General features: G+C 29.1%; 1 protein-coding gene across 1 annotated transcript in view; it reads left to right on the top strand.

Annotated features, from left to right (window-relative positions):
• The first annotated feature begins 475 nt into the window (after nucleotides 1-475).
• The window catches only part of LOC111621508 (DDB1- and CUL4-associated factor 1-like), a 118,963-nt gene continuing 96,681 nt past the window's right edge, over nucleotides 476-22,757 (top strand). The window contains exon 1 of the mRNA XM_023363666.1: nucleotides 476-696. The gene's annotated coding sequence lies outside the window, so the exon portion shown is untranslated. The remainder of the gene's footprint in view (nucleotides 697-22,757) is intronic.

Raw genomic sequence — 22,757 nt, 5'->3', positions numbered from 1 at the left:
ATAGATATATTCTAACGTATCTCAATAATTTACAAAAGCGACTAAAAGAGGAGAAATACGCACAGAAACGAATTTAGCGACTAGAGAAAACCCAGCGTCGACACGTGAAACAAAATCACATGTTTCGATAGCGCCCTCTAGAAACAAAATAAAACTTAAAAAAAGAATAATAATCGTAACAATTTAAAAAACAAATTTCACAAAACATAAAATTATAGATAAAGTATTATTAAATATAATTTTTAAAATAATTTTATATCAGTTTAATACATTAATAGAACAATAAAATTATAGGACAGATTTGGGCTAACTTTATAATTATGCGGGTTTATGTTTTAATCTGGCAATCTTTGAACAAGTAACATGTGCTTTTTGATTAAGTAATATTAATTAATAAAGTTTTTTTTATAAAAAAAATTTAATAAGGTAAGACATTTACTTTTTATTTTTTAATTGAATTGTCGGTGAAGTTTTATAATCGTTATAATCTTTGTTCGACAATGAGAGATTGAAAGATGAGAAACTTGAAAGAGAAACATATGAGAAAACAATGTGATATGCATTATGGCCGAAAGTTGAACTTTTGCAACAGTTATTTTTTAAAATAAGATTTCAATTCAGTTGTTACATTCATTGTTTAGCAGGTGTTATAAGAGTGAAAATGTTTTAACTAAAAGTAATCTAACAAGTTAAAAGGTAAAAACATGGCTTTAACTGAATAACTCAGATTGATAAAAGTTTGGTACAAGTTCCGTTTAGATAAATGTTTACGTATATGTATATACTGTAGTACATAAAATAACTTTTACCAAAGTTTTACCTGGTAAATAATGAATTTATACATAAACTGAATGTAGAATTACATTATACATATGTAATTTTTATGTTTTAAAATTAATTACGATTTAAATTAAATTCAAAACGGAAACTATTAAACGATAAACTTGATTTTCATTAAATAATTAATAAATTAAAAATGAAAGCTGATTTATATATGTACACGTCTTTTTGAATGTTATAAAGATAATTAAAAAATATAATAATAATTCAACATAAAATTCATTTCAAATAGTAGTTGCTGATATATTAAATCTCAGTTTTAATATATATTATTGAAAGAAATAGCATTTTTCTTTGGAATCACATACAAACTTGTAACTCTTTTATTCTGTATCTGTAACTCTAGTATTTACTTTCTTTTTCTTAATTTTATTAATTTGTAAACAGCTTTTAATATTGGAACCATCACAAATATGTTCACTGTAAATTAAAATATAGAAATTTTTTTTTAAATTGAGAATTAATAACAAATTGATGAGAATTTATGAATTAATTTTCCTAAATGTGTTTGTAATATACCAAATAAGTAAATGTCAGACCACTCTATTCTGTTATCTTTCATTAAAAAATATACAATTTTAAAATATAAAGTAATATTTGTCAATTAATATGCTCTTTTTATCCAATTAATGTTTGTTAGATAGCTTTTAACAGCATTTAAATTGTTTTGAATTTAAAGTTCTAAAAGAATTTAAGTATATAATTAAGTTGTTAAATTTATTTATATACTATGTTGAAGATACTTTTGTTTATCATTTTCTTTTTTAAATAGCTATAAATATATTAAACTGATTAAAAGGTAGACAGAAACAGAAGTAAATAATGATTTCATATTTTATTATGTTTATTTTTATTAATTTATTTTCTCCAATATAACAAATATTTGTAAAATTAATGTACTGTATTTCATAAGAAAATTCTTAATCATAAAATATTTTATTTAAATTTTTTCAGAGCAGTTTCAATTTTATTGTGTAGTAAAAGAAGCAAGCAATTTTAAAAAAATTCTTTTTAAAATATATGTTACTAGCTGTTACCTTCGGCTTCACCTGTGCGGAATTTGCAATTTGATAGAAATAACCCTTTCCTCGATACTTCACTAAGATTCTCAACATTAGTTGTTACTATAAAAACAAAAAATCACATCTAAAATAGTACAATAGAAGATATTCTTCAGATTAAGCCTTAATCCTCTCCCTCTCCCCCCGCGGGAGAATTTCGAAAAATCCCTTCTTAGTATGCATTTTCATGACATACCCTAACTGTGTACAAAATTTCACTTCTTCAGGTTCAGCAGTTTGCTCTGGGTGATGATGAATCAATCACTCAGTCAGTCAGTCAGGACAAGTAATTTTATATATTTAGATAGTTATCTTATCTATGGCTGTTTCCATATTCATAAATTCTGGAAACTTTATATAATTGAAATGTGAGGAAAACCAATTTCGTAATTTTATAAACTTTTATTTTTTCATAAATACAATTTTTATGGCAATTCTGACAGATGTATAATTAAGGGAAAGATTAAAACTTTGGACTCCAGGAATAGTCTTCAAGTAAAAATCTGTTGTGAGTTGGTGCAATTTTCATAAATTTAGGAACTTTGTTCATCAAAACAATAACTTGTTTTTAAAGTTTACTAATTTTTATAATTAAAATATGATGAAGGATAACTTTATTCATCTTGTAAATTTTAATTATTCTCAAAAAATGTTTAAATAGAAAAAGTTCTAATATTTTTAAAATACATATAGATAATGAATGAGGTTTAGCATCTAAAAAAATGTTAATTATTAGTATAGACTATGAGTGACAAACTTTTTTGAGCCCATGTGCCATATAATAAGCATACTTAGCTTTAAAGATATTTATCCTTGCCAAAGTTTTAGACTTTGAATAACAATACTTTAAAGAAATATGTTTTAATTAGAATAAATATAAGAAAGCTGATTGAAAAAAGGATGTTCGGGTGATAAACCGAAAAGATGATTGAAAAAGACAGACGATAAATCAAAATTGTATGATATATTAGGTGCCAGATGATTTCTCCTAATATGTATACTCTGCAACCAATATCCGGCATGAAAACTCCAAACAAAGATTGGCAAACGCTTTCGATGCCCCTCCTGGGCTCTTCTTCAGGCCAAATTTACTGTACTGGATTCTTAAATCGAAGAAAAAATCATTCAATTTAAGAATCCAGTACAGTAAATTTGGCCTGAAGAAGAGCCCAGGAGGGGCATCGAAAGCGTTTGCCAATCTTTGTTTGGAGTTTTCATGCCGGATATTGGTTACTGAGTATACATATTTTGTTTTATATGACCCAGTGTGGCATGCTAGGAGAAATCAAAGATTTCTCCTAGCATGCCACTTTGGACGTGTGTGCCATACGTTTGCCACCTCTGGTATAGACTAAAAAATTGTAGATCAAAGGTGATTCTGTAATTGAAAATTTCAATGAATAAAGCATTATAATAATGCTATTTTTCGTCAAATTGAAAATAAAATAGCATTTTAGACAAGAGAGAAAAATAAAATGGAATTGTAATTATTATAAAAATAATAATTAGAATGAAAATTAAATTCTTCAGAAAGATTTTTAGTGACTTACTGATAGTAATTCAAAAAATATCCTATATGAATAATAATAATAATAATAATAATTCAAATATTTTTAAAAGTTATTTTTAAGTATCACTAACTTAAATTTTTTTCTGCTAAATTTGGGAATATTTTGAGTATTTAATCACATACTGTACAGTATAATGTGAACATAAATTACATACATACATATAGACTATGACTATATAAATTACATACATACATGTATATAGACTGCTTTTTTAATCTTTTGTCTTTTTTAATGAAAATTTTATATATGGTCCTTGTGAATGTCACATGACACTATATATATATTAAAGTAAGTTTTACAGATCACTGCTATATTTTGTCTGTATAAAATCTTATAAATTTATGCTGTAATATATTTGCATATGAAACTTACAGAAAATCAAGTGCAAATTACAGTAATAATCAAATGATAAAGATGAGTAAAGTTCTAGCTTGATAATAAATCCAGATTTATCATTTGATTATGTGAAACTTAATAATTGTTTCTTATATGATCAGCAAAATTCAAAAATACGTATTAAATATTGATAAAATAATTATCTGTATTATATAATTGATCAGAAAATATTATTACCGTATTTTGACGAGTATAAGTTGCACTTTTTTACTACTTTTTGGGGATCAAAATCGTGGTGCGTCTTATACTCGACAGGTAACCATTTTTACAGTGAAATTACCTACAGTGTAGTGGTCCACTCTATGGACCAACCTGTGCAGTGGTCCATTAAGCAGATGGTCCCTTAACCGAATGGCTAGAGTATCTAGATTATCAAAGTAGCAACACACGAGTCATCACCACCATGTTCTGTCGACTGGCATCACGTGACCTCTGAGTTTACATTAAGAAATGACGATTATTTCAGTTTAGTAAAGGTATTGATTCATCCATCCGTCATATTCTTGAATAAAAAAACGAATAAAATGCATCTTTAGACAATCCCATTAAAACAGTTTTTTCTAAATTTTTTGTCTCAAAATAGTGGTGCGTCTTATACTTGACAGCGATTTATACTCGTCAAAATATGGTATATAAAATATTCTAGAAAAATTTTTATTGTTGTTATGCTAGATAAATTGTCTATATAAATAGTTGCATAGTTTTGTTAAATAATATTATCTGTTGTTGCAACTATATTTATTATAAATTAGTTATTATTAAACGTATAATGGACTCCTAAAAAGAAATTTAATTTTTTCATATTGTTATTACCATATTTACTGGGTTAAATAATACAGGTTTACCTCGCCTTACGTCAGTAATTGGTTCCAGGAGAATGACTTAAGTCGAAAAACGACGTAAGTCTAATTCACTTGTCTCCAAGTCTACTTGTCACTAGGCTAAACCATAAATTGCCAATTCCGGTTCTGTATTTTATTTATTAATGCATTTTTAATAATGTATGGTTAATAAGGATCTATTTTAAGCTTACAAACAAATAAATTTTAGTTTTTAATATAGTACAGAAAAAAAGTAATCTAAATTTACGAATGCATGTACTGTAAATACAGTACATACTTGTAAATGTATATATTTTAATATAATTTTATGTGCTTTAAACATTTTTCTAGTGATATTACGACTTCAATATTTGTGGCGGACAGACGTAAAGTCGAATAAAATGACTTAAACTTGATTTTTATTTTTCCATATACTTTTTTGACAAATGACGTATAATCGGGAACGACATAACTCGAAACGACGTAAGTCAAGGTATACCTGTAATTTTAGAATTGACTTGCAAAATATATTAATCAGTACAGGTGATCTTCACTTTTTCTTACATTATACTTTGACGTCTCAAAATTATTTTTCATAAACCAAATTCAGACTTTTATACATTATTAGCAGACAAAGAAAAATATGTACAATTGTGCCATAATGCTTTATGTGAATGTTTGGTTTTTGGTAACATCAGAATCATTAGTGAAAATTATTTTTTATTGCCTGTTTTCTGTTTAATATATTATGGCTTTAATGCATTATGTTGTTATACAGTAGAACAGTGATTCTCAACCACTGTGCCGTGGTACTTTAGTGTGCCGTGAGATTTTTGAAGTGTGCCGACACTGCGAATACCCATACATAAGCGACGTCAGACAAGTAGTTCAATTAGTCCTACCTATCTAGGGTACGTTTGGAAATTGTAATCGGGGTCACCGGTAACTGCCAGTAGTTACCAAGGCGTTTAGAAAATAAGATCTAAATAACCAGCTGCATTTAAAAATCAGTGTTATGATGTCATCGGTTGTCCTGCAGTACTTACTGAAGTAACCGTGTGTGCCACCAATTTTTAAATTATTAAAAGTGTACTGTGACGAAAAAAAAGGTTGAGAATCACTACAGTAGAAGTTTGTTAATCTGACACTTACGGATCAAAGTGATGCTGGATTGCAATATGTTTTTGTATTTTTGCAACCTTTGATAAATTATATGCAATCCGAATATACAGCAATGACCGACTCTACCCAAATGAGATGCTGTAACAAAATTAATAATTTTTCTTGATCCCATAGTCAACCTTCCAATACAAAGTGATGTGCATGTCTGCTTCCCATCATGGGCAGAAATCAAGGTGAACTTATATCCTGGCATCATGTGTCCAAACAAATTTCAGAATAATAGCATGTCAGATGATTATTGGACAGTTCTGGATTATTGGCTAATTTTCAGAGGGTGCCAGATTCACAAACTTCTACTATAGTTAAATGTGTATATAAATACACTCATTGCCATAAAAATTAGCTCACCAACAAAGAGTTGTTGAAATTGAACAAAATTGTACATGTGTGAGTGTAACAGTGATACAAGCAAGAGATTATAAAATGAAAGCAAAAGGATCATTTATTGCAGGAAAAACTACAAATGAAAGGAGATTCTAATACGTGTTGTGCCACCTCTAGTGTGAACACACAATGTGATATGGGCAGATATGGAGGCATACAATTGCCTTATGGTCTGTGATATATCAGTCTACAGTTGCTGCAAGTGGTCCTTTGTCCAACTTGGCATCCCAGGTGATTCAGATTTGTTCAATCGGTGACAAATTGGGACTGGGCAGGCCAGAAAAGTGGGACAATGTGGTGGAGATGGTCTTGTGACATACTTGATGTGTGTGGTCAAACATTGTCCTGTTGGACAATGTCTCTTGGGAACCCTGCCATGGAAGTCAACACATGTGGCTGCAGGATGTCACTAACATGCCTCTGGACCAGCATTTCTCCACCTTTTTTGGCCCATGGACCGGTAAAATTTGTGAAAAAAGTTTCATAGACTGGTGGTGTTTTAACAAAAAACTTTTACTACATATTAAAGAATTACTACAGAAGTAAATTGTAAAATTATTACTATATTATCATTTATTTACAATAATATTTAAATGTAAATATAAGTAATTATTATAATTATTTTATATAAATAAATTTGATAGTTATTTTAATAAATAAATTCTTTGACAAAAATCACAGAAAACCATGATAATATTACAAAAACATTGCATATAGGACACAAAAAAATCAGTCTTATGATTACTAAAAAATTAAATTAATAGTATTTACTATAAGTATAATTTTTATTGTTGTTTTTAATTATAATTATTAATAAAGACAAATCCTTGACAAAATTTACAACAAAAAATCGTAAATTATTATTTAAAAAATCACAAATTTATTGCATATAGGTACACAACAAAAAGAATCAATCCTATGATTACTAAAAATTATAAACTTAAAATTTTTGTTTATTTGGCAATCTTCTCATTTCTAATGAGAAGATTGCTGCTGCTCTTCTTCAATTAACTTTTCAATTGTGGGTTCTGAATTAGTCAAGCTAAGTCGTAGCAGTGAAATAATCGAAAGTCGATTTCTAAATTTATTTTTTATTACCGTCATAGTTGAAAGTCCCGCTTCACATAAACAAGTTGTTGCAAAGGGGACTAACATTTTCATCGCTTTTTTGTATAGAGATGGATATTCATTTTTTGTTTTGATCCAAAATTTATCTATAGACATTGTTGAAAACCTAGTTTTTAACATAATATTTGAACTAATCTCAAAGATGGACTCATATTCTCTGTTACTTAAATCTAATTTACTACTGTCATATATTATGAAAGGGTTTGTTATCCACAAATTCCTTTTACATGTGTTTTTTTCAGATGGGAAATTTGTGAAACTATTACTTAAAGATTAAGTGTTACTCAATGATTATACAGTGATACTTCGGTTTTCGTGGATAATTCATCTGAAAACAATCGACAAAAACCGAGGCAATTATTTCCATACGAATCAATATAAATCCAACAAATTCGTTCTAGACAGTCCAAAATACATACCAAAAACACATTTTACAGAGAATTAATATAGTGTTAAATACTAAAAGCAATAAGAAATTAATATAAAAACAAAATAATCTAAAAGAAGGCAATGGAATTGTTTAGCTAGACATGGGGTAATGACTTGTATTGTAGAAGTTAGTTGGACATGAGCTTCTAGCCTATATCCTCCTGTGGTAAAGTGTGACGTAATAGTCTTGTAATAGTAGTTGTATGCGTTTATGGTGGTCATATTGTGGGGAATAATGCCTTCCGGGAGGTCCATTTAAGTGTTATAGACGTGGAGCAAACCCAGAAAATTCCACATGATCAGCCTGTCCTGGCGAAGTGCGAACACACAACTACTCCTAATGTTCAGAGAATGGAAACATTGGCTAGTGGTGGGCTGTCATGGGGTAATGCTCACAGAACGAGAAAGAACGTCACATTGAGCCGGAAAATACATGGGTCGCCTTTTGTTTTCGCAAAATTAGCAATGAGGTCACTTTGGCATGCCGATGAAATCTGAGGCAATCGATGAAAACCGAGATAAATTTTTTGCAAAAAAAATCAACAAAAACCAAAACCGACGATAACCGAAGTCAATGAAAATCAAGGTATTACTGCATTTAATTTTGATAAGTTTATATCTTGCTGAGAAGTAACAAACTCAAAATAATTATTAAATATATCAACATTAAGTTTTGGTTGAATAAGGTAAAAAATAATAATTTTTTTCTTAAATCTATCTATTTTATTAAATAAATGAANTAAAAGAAGCAAGCAATTTTAAAAAAATTCTTTTTAAAATATATGTTACTAGCTGTTACCTTCGGCTTCACCTGTGCGGAATTTGCAATTTGATAGAAATAACCCTTTCCTCGATACTTCACTAAGATTCTCAACATTAGTTGTTACTATAAAAACAAAAAATCACATCTAAAATAGTACAATAGAAGATATTCTTCAGATTAAGCCTTAATCCTCTCCCTCTCCCCCCGCGGGAGAATTTCGAAAAATCCCTTCTTAGTATGCATTTTCATGACATACCCTAACTGTGTACAAAATTTCACTTCTTCAGGTTCAGCAGTTTGCTCTGGGTGATGATGAATCAATCACTCAGTCAGTCAGTCAGGACAAGTAATTTTATATATTTAGATAGTTATCTTATCTATGGCTGTTTCCATATTCATAAATTCTGGAAACTTTATATAATTGAAATGTGAGGAAAACCAATTTCGTAATTTTATAAACTTTTATTTTTTCATAAATACAATTTTTATGGCAATTCTGACAGATGTATAATTAAGGGAAAGATTAAAACTTTGGACTCCAGGAATAGTCTTCAAGTAAAAATCTGTTGTGAGTTGGTGCAATTTTCATAAATTTAGGAACTTTGTTCATCAAAACAATAACTTGTTTTTAAAGTTTACTAATTTTTATAATTAAAATATGATGAAGGATAACTTTATTCATCTTGTAAATTTTAATTATTCTCAAAAAATGTTTAAATAGAAAAAGTTCTAATATTTTTAAAATACATATAGATAATGAATGAGGTTTAGCATCTAAAAAAATGTTAATTATTAGTATAGACTATGAGTGACAAACTTTTTTGAGCCCATGTGCCATATAATAAGCATACTTAGCTTTAAAGATATTTATCCTTGCCAAAGTTTTAGACTTTGAATAACAATACTTTAAAGAAATATGTTTTAATTAGAATAAATATAAGAAAGCTGATTGAAAAAAGGATGTTCGGGTGATAAACCGAAAAGATGATTGAAAAAGACAGACGATAAATCAAAATTGTATGATATATTAGGTGCCAGATGATTTCTCCTAATATGTATACTCTGCAACCAATATCCGGCATGAAAACTCCAAACAAAGATTGGCAAACGCTTTCGATGCCCCTCCTGGGCTCTTCTTCAGGCCAAATTTACTGTACTGGATTCTTAAATCGAAGAAAAAATCATTCAATTTAAGAATCCAGTACAGTAAATTTGGCCTGAAGAAGAGCCCAGGAGGGGCATCGAAAGCGTTTGCCAATCTTTGTTTGGAGTTTTCATGCCGGATATTGGTTGCAGAGTATACATATTAGGAGAAATCATCTGGCACCTAATATATCATACAATTTTGATTTATCGTCTGTCTTTTTCAATCATCTTTTCGGTTTATCACCCGAACATCCTTTTTTCAATCAGCTTTCTTATATTTATTCTAATTAAAACATATTTCTTTAAAGTATTGTTATTCAAAGTCTAAAACTTTGGCAAGGATAAATATCTTTAAAGCTAAGTATGCTTATTATATGGCACATGGGCTCAAAAAAGTTTGTCACTCATAGTCTATACTAATAATTAACATTTTTTTAGATGCTAAACCTCATTCATTATCTATATGTATTTTAAAAATATTAGAACTTTTTCTATTTAAACATTTTTTGAGAATAATTAAAATTTACAAGATGAATAAAGTTATCCTTCATCATATTTTAATTATAAAAATTAGTAAACTTTAAAAACAAGTTATTGTTTTGATGAACAAAGTTCCTAAATTTATGAAAATTGCACCAACTCACAACAGATTTTTACTTGAAGACTATTCCTGGAGTCCAAAGTTTTAATCTTTCCCTTAATTATACATCTGTCAGAATTGCCATAAAAATTGTATTTATGAAAAAATAAAAGTTTATAAAATTACGAAATTGGTTTTCCTCACATTTCAATTATATAAAGTTTCCAGAATTTATGAATATGGAAACAGCCATAGATAAGATAACTATCTAAATATATAAAATTACTTGTCCTGACTGACTGACTGAGTGATTGATTCATCATCACCCAGAGCAAACTGCTGAACCTGAAGAAGTGAAATTTTGTACACAGTTAGGGTATGTCATGAAAATGCATACTAAGAAGGGATTTTTCGAAATTCTCCCGCGGGGGGAGAGGGAGAGGATTAAGGCTTAATCTGAAGAATATCTTCTATTGTACTATTTTAGATGTGATTTTTTGTTTTTATAGTAACAACTAATGTTGAGAATCTTAGTGAAGTATCGAGGAAAGGGTTATTTCTATCAAATTGCAAATTCCGCACAGGTGAAGCCGAAGGTAACAGCTAGTAACATATATTTTAAAAAGAATTTTTTTAAAATTGCTTGCTTCTTTTACTACACAATAAAATTGAAACTGCTCTGAAAAAATTTAAATAAAATATTTTATGATTAAGAATTTTCTTATGAAATACAGTACATTAATTTTACAAATATTTGTTATATTGGAGAAAATAAATTAATAAAAATAAACATAATAAAATATGAAATCATTATTTACTTCTGTTTCTGTCTACCTTTTAATCAGTTTAATATATTTATAGCTATTTAAAAAAGAAAATGATAAACAAAAGTATCTTCAACATAGTATATAAATAAATTTAACAACTTAATTATATACTTAAATTCTTTTAGAACTTTAAATTCAAAACAATTTAAATGCTGTTAAAAGCTATCTAACAAACATTAATTGGATAAAAAGAGCATATTAATTGACAAATATTACTTTATATTTTAAAATTGTATATTTTTTAATGAAAGATAACAGAATAGAGTGGTCTGACATTTACTTATTTGGTATATTACAAACACATTTAGGAAAATTAATTCATAAATTCTCATCAATTTGTTATTAATTCTCAATTTAAAAAAAAATTTCTATATTTTAATTTACAGTGAACATATTTGTGATGGTTCCAATATTAAAAGCTGTTTACAAATTAATAAAATTAAGAAAAAGAAAGTAAATACTAGAGTTACAGATACAGAATAAAAGAGTTACAAGTTTGTATGTGATTCCAAAGAAAAATGCTATTTCTTTCAATAATATATATTAAAACTGAGATTTAATATATCAGCAACTACTATTTGAAATGAATTTTATGTTGAATTATTATTATATTTTTTAATTATCTTTATAACATTCAAAAAGACGTGTACATATATAAATCAGCTTTCATTTTTAATTTATTAATTATTTAATCAAAATCAAGTTTATCGTTTAATAGTTTCCGTTTTGAATTTAATTTAAATCGTAATTAATTTTAAAACATAAAAATTACATATGTATAATGTAATTCTACATTCAGTTTATGTATAAATTCATTATTTACCAGGTAAAACTTTGGTAAAAGTTATTTTATGTACTACAGTATATACATATACGTAAACATTTATCTAAACGGAACTTGTACCAAACTTTTATCAATCTGAGTTATTCAGTTAAAGCCATGTTTTTACCTTTTAACTTGTTAGATTACTTTTAGTTAAAACATTTTCACTCTTATAACACCTGCTAAACAATGAATGTAACAACTGAATTGAAATCTTATTTTAAAAAATAACTGTTGCAAAAGTTCAACTTTCGGCCATAATGCATATCACATTGTTTTCTCATATGTTTCTCTTTCAAGTTTCTCATCTTTCAATCTCTCATTGTCGAACAAAGATTATAACGATTATAAAACTTCACCGACAATTCAATTAAAAAATAAAAAGTAAATGTCTTACCTTATTAAATTTTTTTTATAAAAAAAACTTTATTAATTAATATTACTTAATCAAAAAGCACATGTTACTTGTTCAAAGATTGCCAGATTAAAACATAAACCCGCATAATTATAAAGTTAGCCCAAATCTGTCCTATAATTTTATTGTTCTATTAATGTATTAAACTGATATAAAATTATTTTAAAAATTATATTTAATAATACTTTATCTATAATTTTATGTTTTGTGAAATTTGTTTTTTAAATTGTTACGATTATTATTCTTTTTTTAAGTTTTATTTTGTTTCTAGAGGGCGCTATCGAAACATGTGATTTTGTTTCACGTGTCGACGCTGGGTTTTCTCTAGTCGCTAAATTCGTTTCTGTGCGTATTTCTCCTCTTTTAGTCGCTTTTGTAAATTATTGAGGTACGTTAGAATATATCTATAAACGAGACGAGTTTCTCCTGTACTGATATTTTAAAACTATTAATAAGAAAGATGTTCTATATGTTGACCAATTACACGGAAATTATAACATTACACGTCTCGCTTTAAACATGTACTACTATATCGATTTTTCAAATCGAGGTAGCAACGTTCTTGACTGAATCTAACCTATCAGTCGAAGATCACACGATACACTTACCGAAATATTATTCTTAGATGAACCTCCCATTTCTCTTCTCTAAAACTCCTCTCTAAAAATTATCTTTAGTTTCCAATTTGTTTCTTGGTGTATATATAAACGGAATTGTTTCCTTGCTCGGGAATCAAATTAAATGCCGGTGCCATCGAAAGCGAATATGAGGCTTATTCTGGTCTGCTATCTGCTGCACTCTGGTTATCATTCTAGATAGTATTTCATATTCTGCACGATGCCAATCGTTAATTTGAACCCAGAACTTTCAAAGTACGTTAAAATATGAAAATAATCGCGCGATATGTTTTTATATTTCAGATATACTTCCACCGCTTCCTCTTTCCTCAATCAAATTTTTAAGCTTTCAGTGTAGTTTCCATAGTTACCTATCTGAAGAAACGAGTAATCGTTACTTCAGATATGCTCTATTGTATTTCTCGGAAACTGATTTCTGAGCTTTCAACTCGTTTCTCTTTCTCCAAAATTGAATTCAGTAATAATTTCGAAATCTCTTCTCCCTCCGTAATGATTACTTTTCGTTTCAACAATTTTAAAAGTTTCTAAAATTTTATTGTATAGAATGGGCACTCATTCTACACGATATTGTTTTGATAATAGCTTTTTTAAGCACATCACTCTCAAAACGACTGTACCACACTTGCATCGAATCTAGAATAAGATACGGTATCGCTGTATGGGGAACCGCATCTCTGTACGCAGTTAACAAACTTCAGATAGCACAAAATCGTTACTTGCGTTCAATTTATAATTTAAACTTTATGGAATCAGTATCCGAACTCTACCGCACCGAAAATATTGACAAGATTAGTGATATTTACAAGAAACAGATTCTATTGGAGAGCTTCAAATATATAAANTATCTGAACTAATTTCAAGGATGGACTCATATTCTTTGTTCCTTAAATCTAACTTACCACTGTCATATATTATGAAAGGGTTTGTTATCGACAAATTCCTTACACATATTGTTTTTCAGATGGAAAATATTTTTCGAAACTATTACTTAAAGATTGTAAGTGTCGCTGAATGATTATATTTAATTTTGATAAGTTTATATCTTACTGCAAAGTAACAAACTCAGAATTATCATCTATACTGATATTATAAAGAGGTAATGTTTGTAAGTAAGTAAGTTTGGATGTAGCAGGTAATCTCCGAAACTACTCATCTGATTTCAAAAATTCTTTCACCAATATTTAGAATGGAACTTCAGGGCAGACATAGGCTATATATTCTTCCGTTAAACATTCATATAAAAGATATAATCTAGGTTAAGGCTTTTATGTCCAACAGATGGCGCTATGAGTACGAGGCCCTAAGTTTGCTTTTCTGTGAGGCATTATGCTTTTCTGTGAAAATGAACTAAAGCAGATCATCTTCTATCTATCTATATAAATAAAAATGTAATGTTCGTTTGTTTCTACCGATTCCTTTGAAATTTTCACACAACGCTGCATTCGAATACGCACATGTTTTTATATAATATACGTGTCAAAATTCCCTCCACTGAAGGGAGATGGTTAGGATTAAGGCTTACCGTAAAGAACTCTGCTTCTATTTATACTATTTTAGACGCAGTTTTTTGTGTTTTTGATTGCGTTTTAATAGGGTATGTCAAGAGAACGTACACTAAAATGGGATTTTTCGATATTCCCCCCGCGGGGGAGAAAGACAGGATTAAGGCTTACCGTGAAGAACTTGGCTTCTATTATACTATTTTAGATGCGGGTTTTTGCGTTTTTGATTGTGTTTTAATAGGGTACGTCAAGAGAATGTACACTAAGAAGAAATTTTTCGAAAAATTTCTCCCCCATGGGGGAAGTGTTATACATTTATAATAGATACATTTTGAGCCACAACAACGCGTGGCGGGGTCTGCTAGTTAAATATATCATTAATTGGGCTGAAAACGTTTGTTTTTTACAATTATATTTATTTGTCAGCAAAAAAGGTGTTTTGTTTCTCTTTATTTAGTTGCTGAGCACTTTTGATATAATATCGTTATTATTATTTTTTACCTTATCCAACCAAAAATTAATTTTTTACTTACATCCATCTATTTTATTAAATAAATAAAACACATTTATTGCAGTTCCTTGTAAACTCAAGTTTAAATCATTAATACATGAAAATATATCACTTAAATATGCTAGTTTTGCAACCCATTCTACATTAGATAAGTGAATTCTCAAAGGACTCTTTTCTATTAAAAATATTTCTATTTCCATCCTTAATTCAAAAAGCCTGGTTAAAATCCAGTTAAACATATTATAACAAACGTCTAGTAATAAATGACATCATACCATTGCGAGATATAAACAAGTGAATTATTATTTTTTACCTTATCCAACCAAAAATTAATTTTTTTTTCTTAAATCTATCTATTTTATTAAATAAATGAAATGCATTTATTGCAGTTCCTTGTAAACTTTAGTTTAAATTGTTAATGCATGAAAATATATCACTTAAATATGCTAGTTTTTCAACCCACTCTACATTAGACAAATGAATTCTTAAATGACTCTTTTTTTCTTACTAAATATATTTCTACTTCCGTCCTTAATTCAAAAAGCCTGGTTAAAATCTTACCTCAGGAGAGTCATCTAACTTCTGTATGCAGCGATAATTGTTCATATTTCACACCAACCTCCCTACAAAATATTGTAAATAATCTAAACAACATGTACCTCAGAAAACCTTCAACCGATGCAAAATAAAATTTAACACTACAAACGTTTTCAGACCCCTCATGGGTCCTTCTTCGGGTAAAGAATCGTTTGAAACGTTACTAAATGCAAAAAAAAACATTCATTTGGAATGATTTTTAAAATCCGAAAGATAGAATGGAATCACTTGATCAGTAGCTCCGAATGTCAAAGCTTCTATGTCATATCGAGAGTTATTTAAATATTTTTAAAGATTTTATGAAGATCTTTGTTGTTAAGCATAAAAAACATATCACATAAACACAGACTACTCCTTTACTTCCCTTCTTTTAGGTTTACGATTCACTTAATCATCCTGTTGTATTAGGGCCTGCCATGCCAAAGAAAGAGAGATCTCATCTTTGGAATTAATGGGTGACAAAGTGCTGTATGCCCTGTATATCTCTATCTGCTCCAACCATTTGAGATGGTCTAAATATGAGGTGGTGATAATTAACTTAGCATTTGAAAAGTCTGCTACTGTCTCTGGATCAGACGTGTAAGTGAATAAGGAAGTGGAACATTTATTATGTTGAATGTCGTGCATGTGTTCTTTCAACCTTTCTTGTAAATAATCTACTGTTTAAACTGCTATTTTTTTTTTTTTTAATTAATAATTTTTATAGATTCTGCTAAAACCTCATTTAAATCTGTGGATAAACTTTTTGCTGCTAAATGTTGTCTGTGAATTATACAGTGGGTAATCAGTAAATCAGAATTAGTTACTTGCTGAATTCTTTTAGTAACATCACAATGTCTGTCAACTGTACTAGCTGCCTCATTGGTACATACACGTATGCAGTTTTTCCATTCTAAAGAGTGTTTAATAAAATAAGAATTAAGTGTGTTAAAAATCTCATCAATAAAATAACTATGAAATTACCAACAAACCAGCAATAATTCACTTCAAAAACGAACGTTTCTTCAACGGTCATCATCAGGTTCGATTTCAAGAGTTCAAAAAATTGAACATTGAAGTTATGCGCATGTCCGATGCAGAGCCTTAACAAAATTATTCGTGTAATTGGTTTCCTGTTTTAAAATTCTGATGTTTATATAAAAATGTAGATATATATGATGCACCTCCATTATACATCATAACACACTCTCCACGCCATCGCCAATGAGTCCGTTTCCTTGAAATTGGTGGCTGTTCCCTTTCTGAACGCTTTAAAAATTTCCAGCTGTTCTAGATATTTCAGGCTGGCCTGGTGTTCACACCATTGTATTAAATGTGCATTATCAAAGTCCACCCTGACGTTATCATCAAGCACGAAAGAAGCCAATGCTGTAGTGGAAAGGCGTTTTTGAATTGAGTATTTGTGTTCCTTGATCCTTGCTTTAAGGCAGTGTGCGGTAGCACCAATATATTCACCTGGATGATTCACCCTATGATCGTAAATTGGGATAGAATATATTCACAGAATACAATTCCTATCAAAACGGTCCTTATCATTTCGTAAACACAATAAAATGGTTGGTGATCTTCTGTAAGTGATAGTTTTACTTGCATAACGAGCGATTTGTTTAATTTTGTTTAACAATGTTTGATTTTGTAAAAATCTCATCATTTGTTGTGTATGAATTCAATTCTACACAACACAAGAATTCTTCTTTTATTTCTTCCAAAATTAAATCAATATATCTGATGTAGCAAATTAATATGACCTTTTGAGAAATAGTGCATGATTCATCAATTTGTATTGCAAAAAAATTTGATTCCTTTATCTTGTGTAGAAACTGATGTTCTCTGATAATTTTTTGCTTTTTCTTCTTATACTATCATTATATAAGGGAATAGATTTAATTTTATCAGCGGCCAAGGATCCAAACATCTGTGAGCAAGGGTCTGTTAAAACTGGTTTTATCAAATTTTCCCCAGTGGTAAATGATTTTTTGGCTTTAGCAATTTGAAGTGCAACTAGATATGAGCATTTTATTAATGACTTATTCTGAACAAAGTTTTGTTTAAATATTTTTGTCTGTAATACTAATTCTTATTTTTTATGCTCAAAATATTCATATGGTTTATTTTCTAGCTCGGAATGTTTAGACTTCAAATGTCATTACATTTTTGATGGTTTCATAGCATCATTTACTAAAACTTCATGGCAAGTGATACACATCAGATGTACATCATCTTCCGTAGATTTGGGCCAAAGAATAAAACCATATTTTAAATATTGTTGTAGTGCCTGATAAAAAAAATTTTTTTTTTTCTGGTGGACCTTCAAGTTTTGTTTTATTGTCATTTTTCTGAGACTTTGAACTGGCATTCAAAAAATGAGATGGCGTGCCTTGTTTACGGTTCATATTATTAAGGGCTAAAAAATTTATTTATTAGCACCTATAAAAGTATTAAAAATTATGAATAAACTTACTTTTATATTTGCTAAATCCAGTTAAACATATTGTAACAAACATCTAATAATAAATGACATCACACCATTGCAAGATATAAACAAGTGATGTATGTACAGTACTTTTCCGAACATTCCCGAATATTATGCATCACAAGAATTTGTCTTCAGTGCCACGCTAAACATAAATTACATAAATTTAAAATTGTATAAAATATCTTTTTTCATAATTTAATAAATGAAAATTTGTTTGATGAGAGATGGCATAGAGACAAGACAATGAATGATTTAGTGATTTTAGTCAACCCAATGTTAACATTAATAAAGAAAAGTTTATTTGACATCTTAGCCATCCAAGAGCAGTAGAATAAGTGTACAAGCTTTTGCAATAGTTGTGAGTTACATCACTCTTTGGACACATGACTAAAGTACACATACTTTTAGTAAGTGTAGGGTGACAAGAATTCCATGAAACTCAATATTCGCTACAAAATTTTATTATTATTATTATTTTTTTGGATAAGAAAATTTTTTAACGCAGAGTGGTAAAAATTCTCTGTAGACTGGTACTGATCTGCCGGACGAGCAGTTGAGAAATGCTGCTCTGGACTATCATGGTTCCTTGGATCACTATTAGAGTTGACCATCTGTCATATGTAATGACACTCCAGATCATCACACCTGCTGTGGAGGCAGTGTGCCTCTCCAAAGTGTAGGCAGGATTGAGGCATTCACCATGGGCCTCCAGACACAAACATGGCCCCAAACTGAATCTGGATTTGTCTCTGTAGACAACCTGGTTCCATTTCATTGTGGTCCAATCCTGTTGGGAGTGACATCATTCCAAATGGAGGCAATAGTGGGTGGCTGTCAATGACAGCACATGTTATGGCTGCTATAATACCAAATGTTCCTCATCTAGGCACCTCAAAATGTTATGGACAGACCTAAGTCTGTAATGATGGTACCACCTGTGTCTGGATATGGACAAGGATATGGTCTGCTGTGTGCATGCTTGTTGGAGGATCAGGTAGTCTTCTCAGGTAGTGGTCTGCCGAGAGTGTCCTGAGCCTGGATGTCGTGTGTGCAAGCTCTCTCTTATCCACTGGTACCAACACCTCACAGTATTGTCAGAATGGCCTAGGTAGCAAGCTGTTCAGTGAGATGCCCATCCAGCTTCTCTCAACCTGATGATCCTTTCCCTCTCAAACTCAGTTAGTTGTTTATACGGTTTTTGATTGCAATGTAAAGGTGTCTCTATTGATACAGCATCTCTCTGCAACAAGTAAACTACAGACAGGATGCTTTTGTGTACTCCCTGCTGGCATTATGTGATGAACCATCATGCTATAACTCTAATCATTTCCATATCTGTTTGAGACATGCCACATTTTCAAATTTTGCAATGATATGGCAATTCCTTCTTGATGTGCTAATTTTTATGGCAATGAGTGTACATATGTTATGGGCCAAGTGATTAATAGGGCATTATTTATAATGCTCGACCATTATGAATAATGACTAAAATGGCCATGTAGCTTGATAAATATTGGTTAATTTATTAAATTGACCAGACATTATGAATAAAGCTACATTCCCTTTGTGCAATTTGATTTTCAAAAAGAAATTCCACTTTCTTTTGTTAAGAATTATTTTTTGTGAATTGTTCTAAAGTATTTTAAAAACATGATTTTTTTTTAATTGATTTATTTAATTGATTATTGATTTAATTATTAATTTGATTTATAGTAAATATCATCAACTGTAGTAATTAAATTAAACTAATATTAACAAAAAGTCTTATTAACAAATTTATACTTCAATCAAAAATGAACTTAAAGGAAACTTTTGGAATGTCATTTTTGGTATAAAGTATATAAAAAAATTAATTATTTCTTTAGTTTATTTATTCAAGCAATTAAGACTTTGATGACATTTGCCATTACATAATTTCTTTGTAGCATATCTATTAGATTTGCAACCAATTGGCTAACACATGTCAAATGATCACACCTCAAAGTATTATCATCACTTTGCCTGACCAGGTGATAGCAGTATTCATAGTGAGCGGTCAATCTGATAAATTATAATAAAAAAAACCTGAAATTTATTACAGTGCCCAATTTTATTTGTCATTATTCATAATGCCTGTATTAATCACTTAGTCCATAACATATACAAATATAAACATTCAAATCCAATAGTTATGTATTAAAGTCAAATGATTACCAAATTATATCAGGCTATATTACTACCACCACCATTATGGCACCATTGGCAGGCATTAGCTGCCATCTCTTGGTAAATTTAATAATTATAATTAAATTAATATTTTGATAATTAATTTAGAAGGTTCTGGAAGAAAAGAATTGGTTTAAAGCTGGATTCAAATTTGCAACTCCTGCTTACCATGCAGTTGCATTGCCAGTTATGCTACCAGGGCCTTCATCCAATCCTTGCTTCCAGAACTTCTTAATTTGGCTATAACCATACTCTTTTACAGCACTGTCTGGAGATGATGCAGTGTCTACAGCTTATAACTCCCACTATGGCCGTAAGTGGAATTTGTGAGTTTGAGTCCCACTTCTGGCCAATTATTTTCTTCAGAATCTTCTAAACTAATTATTAAAATGTTAATTTAATTATAATTATTAAATTTAAAAAGAGATAGCATGTAACACCTGCCTCTAGTTCCAAATTACTAAGCATTTACTTAATAACAGTAGTAGTAATATAGCTTAATATACTCTGGCAGTTGCTTGGCTTTAATATAGTTAATAAATCAATAATAATAATAAAGTACTCTTGTTACATATATTCTGTAACAGGTGACTCTTAAGTGATTGATATAAACTCCTAAGTTTTTACATATAATATTATTAGGTTTAAATTTATTATGTAACTTAGTAAGTTTGATTTGATTTAGTAGTTATTGATAATACTTTGCTAATGTGTAACTGAGTGCTTGACCTTATTTTTATTATAAAAAATAAATATTTAATTTTTTGAGCTATATATTTAGCACATTATGGTTATTATTTTTTAATAAATAATTGTAACAGTTTTTCAATGCTAAAATAAAAATTTTAGTTCAAAATTGACTTTTAACAGTTTTTTGGAACTTGTTCAAAACATTTTAGAATGACAATAGAATAGAAAAAGGGAATGTTGAAGTTCAACCTAAATATGTAAAAATGAAATGATTTTGAATTGAATGATCATAATAATTTAAATGATGATGAAAGTCATAGGTTGTGTGTCTAAAAGAAATTATTGTAGAACCTAAAATAAAACATTTGTATAATAAATTTCCTAAATATGTTTTATTTTAGATTCTACAATAATTTCTTTTAGACACACAACCTATGACTTTTATTCAAAATTAAAAGCAAATACTATATAAGAAATTATTCAAGAGAATTGAAAATAACATATATTAATATTGGAATTGTTAAATTAAATTGTTTACAAGATATACATACAGAAAAAGAATGCTTAAAGGTTGCCAAGTGTTAAAATAGTTTTACAACACTTCAGTTTAAAGACATCTTGAAAGAGAAGTTGATTAATTATTAAGGTTCTACAACTTTTAATGATGATCTAACAGTTTATAAAAATTTGTGTATTCAATAGTTACAATATGATCTTAAATAATTTTTAAGATGAAGTTTTTTAAAATTTATTCTCATATATTGCTTTATTTTTTAGTCCTCTAACATATTTTATATATAATTCTAAATCTTAATTTAAAATTTAAATATACAAAATATTAACAATTGTTTTCTTGATTTGTGAAATAAAATAATTTATTGTAATCTTTAACAGATCTTACATATAGAGAATCACTAATATACTTTCTTCAATAATTTTTTCAGCATGTCTAATGATATAATGATTGAAAGTTGCATTTTATATTGTAATAATATTTTGAAATTATCAGTAATACAACTTACTAGTTTACATCAGAGATGTAGATAAAAGATATTGGAAGTTTTTGTGTAGTGTATATGTGTATTTAATAAATTATGTGAAACAACAATTTACAATAATGAAGTTTAAGTAAGGAAGCCTGATCTACTTATGATCAACTTTAAGTTCCAAGAATATGATAAGAAAAGAAAAACAAAACTACAGCAAAATGTTTAAATTTATTTTGGCCCATATATACAAGATTGGGCAAAATGTAGAGCCAGATATAAATGAGGCAATAAAATGTAACCAGTGGAAAATAACATCAATACAAAGCCAAAGATATGCCATTTGCATACCATGAATTTTAAAAGTCATTTTTTGAATATTATGCCAGGTAGGTGGTCATCACCATGAGCAATGCAATTTTCCAAGTAACAGATGAAAGCTTGCATTACATGATCCAACATACTTGTGAGAATGTTCTGTATGGCGTCTCATATAGTGTTCTTCAGGTCCACCAGTGTTTGAGGGCACGTAGCAAGCATCTGAGGCCGATTTCACATTGACTGACTGGACTGACTCCGAGTCATATTGCCATGACAACAGCAGGCAGTTGGCTGACTAGAAGTACCAGTTGGACAGATTTAAAAAGTTAAATATCTGTAGTTGAGTTGGAACAGTCGGTAAGCTACAGCCAATGAGAGTTTTGAAACTATAACCAATCAGACTTCAGATATATGAAAACTATCAAATTATGTAAATATAATATAATATAATATAAAAATTATATA

The sequence above is a fragment of the Centruroides sculpturatus genome, unplaced genomic scaffold, assembly GCF_000671375.1.
Source record: "Centruroides sculpturatus isolate CEXI.00-Female unplaced genomic scaffold, Cexi_2.0 scaffold45, whole genome shotgun sequence".
In the NCBI taxonomy this organism is placed as follows: Eukaryota; Metazoa; Arthropoda; class Arachnida; order Scorpiones; family Buthidae; genus Centruroides; species Centruroides sculpturatus.
This window is presented reverse-complemented; position numbering and strand designations above follow the sequence as displayed.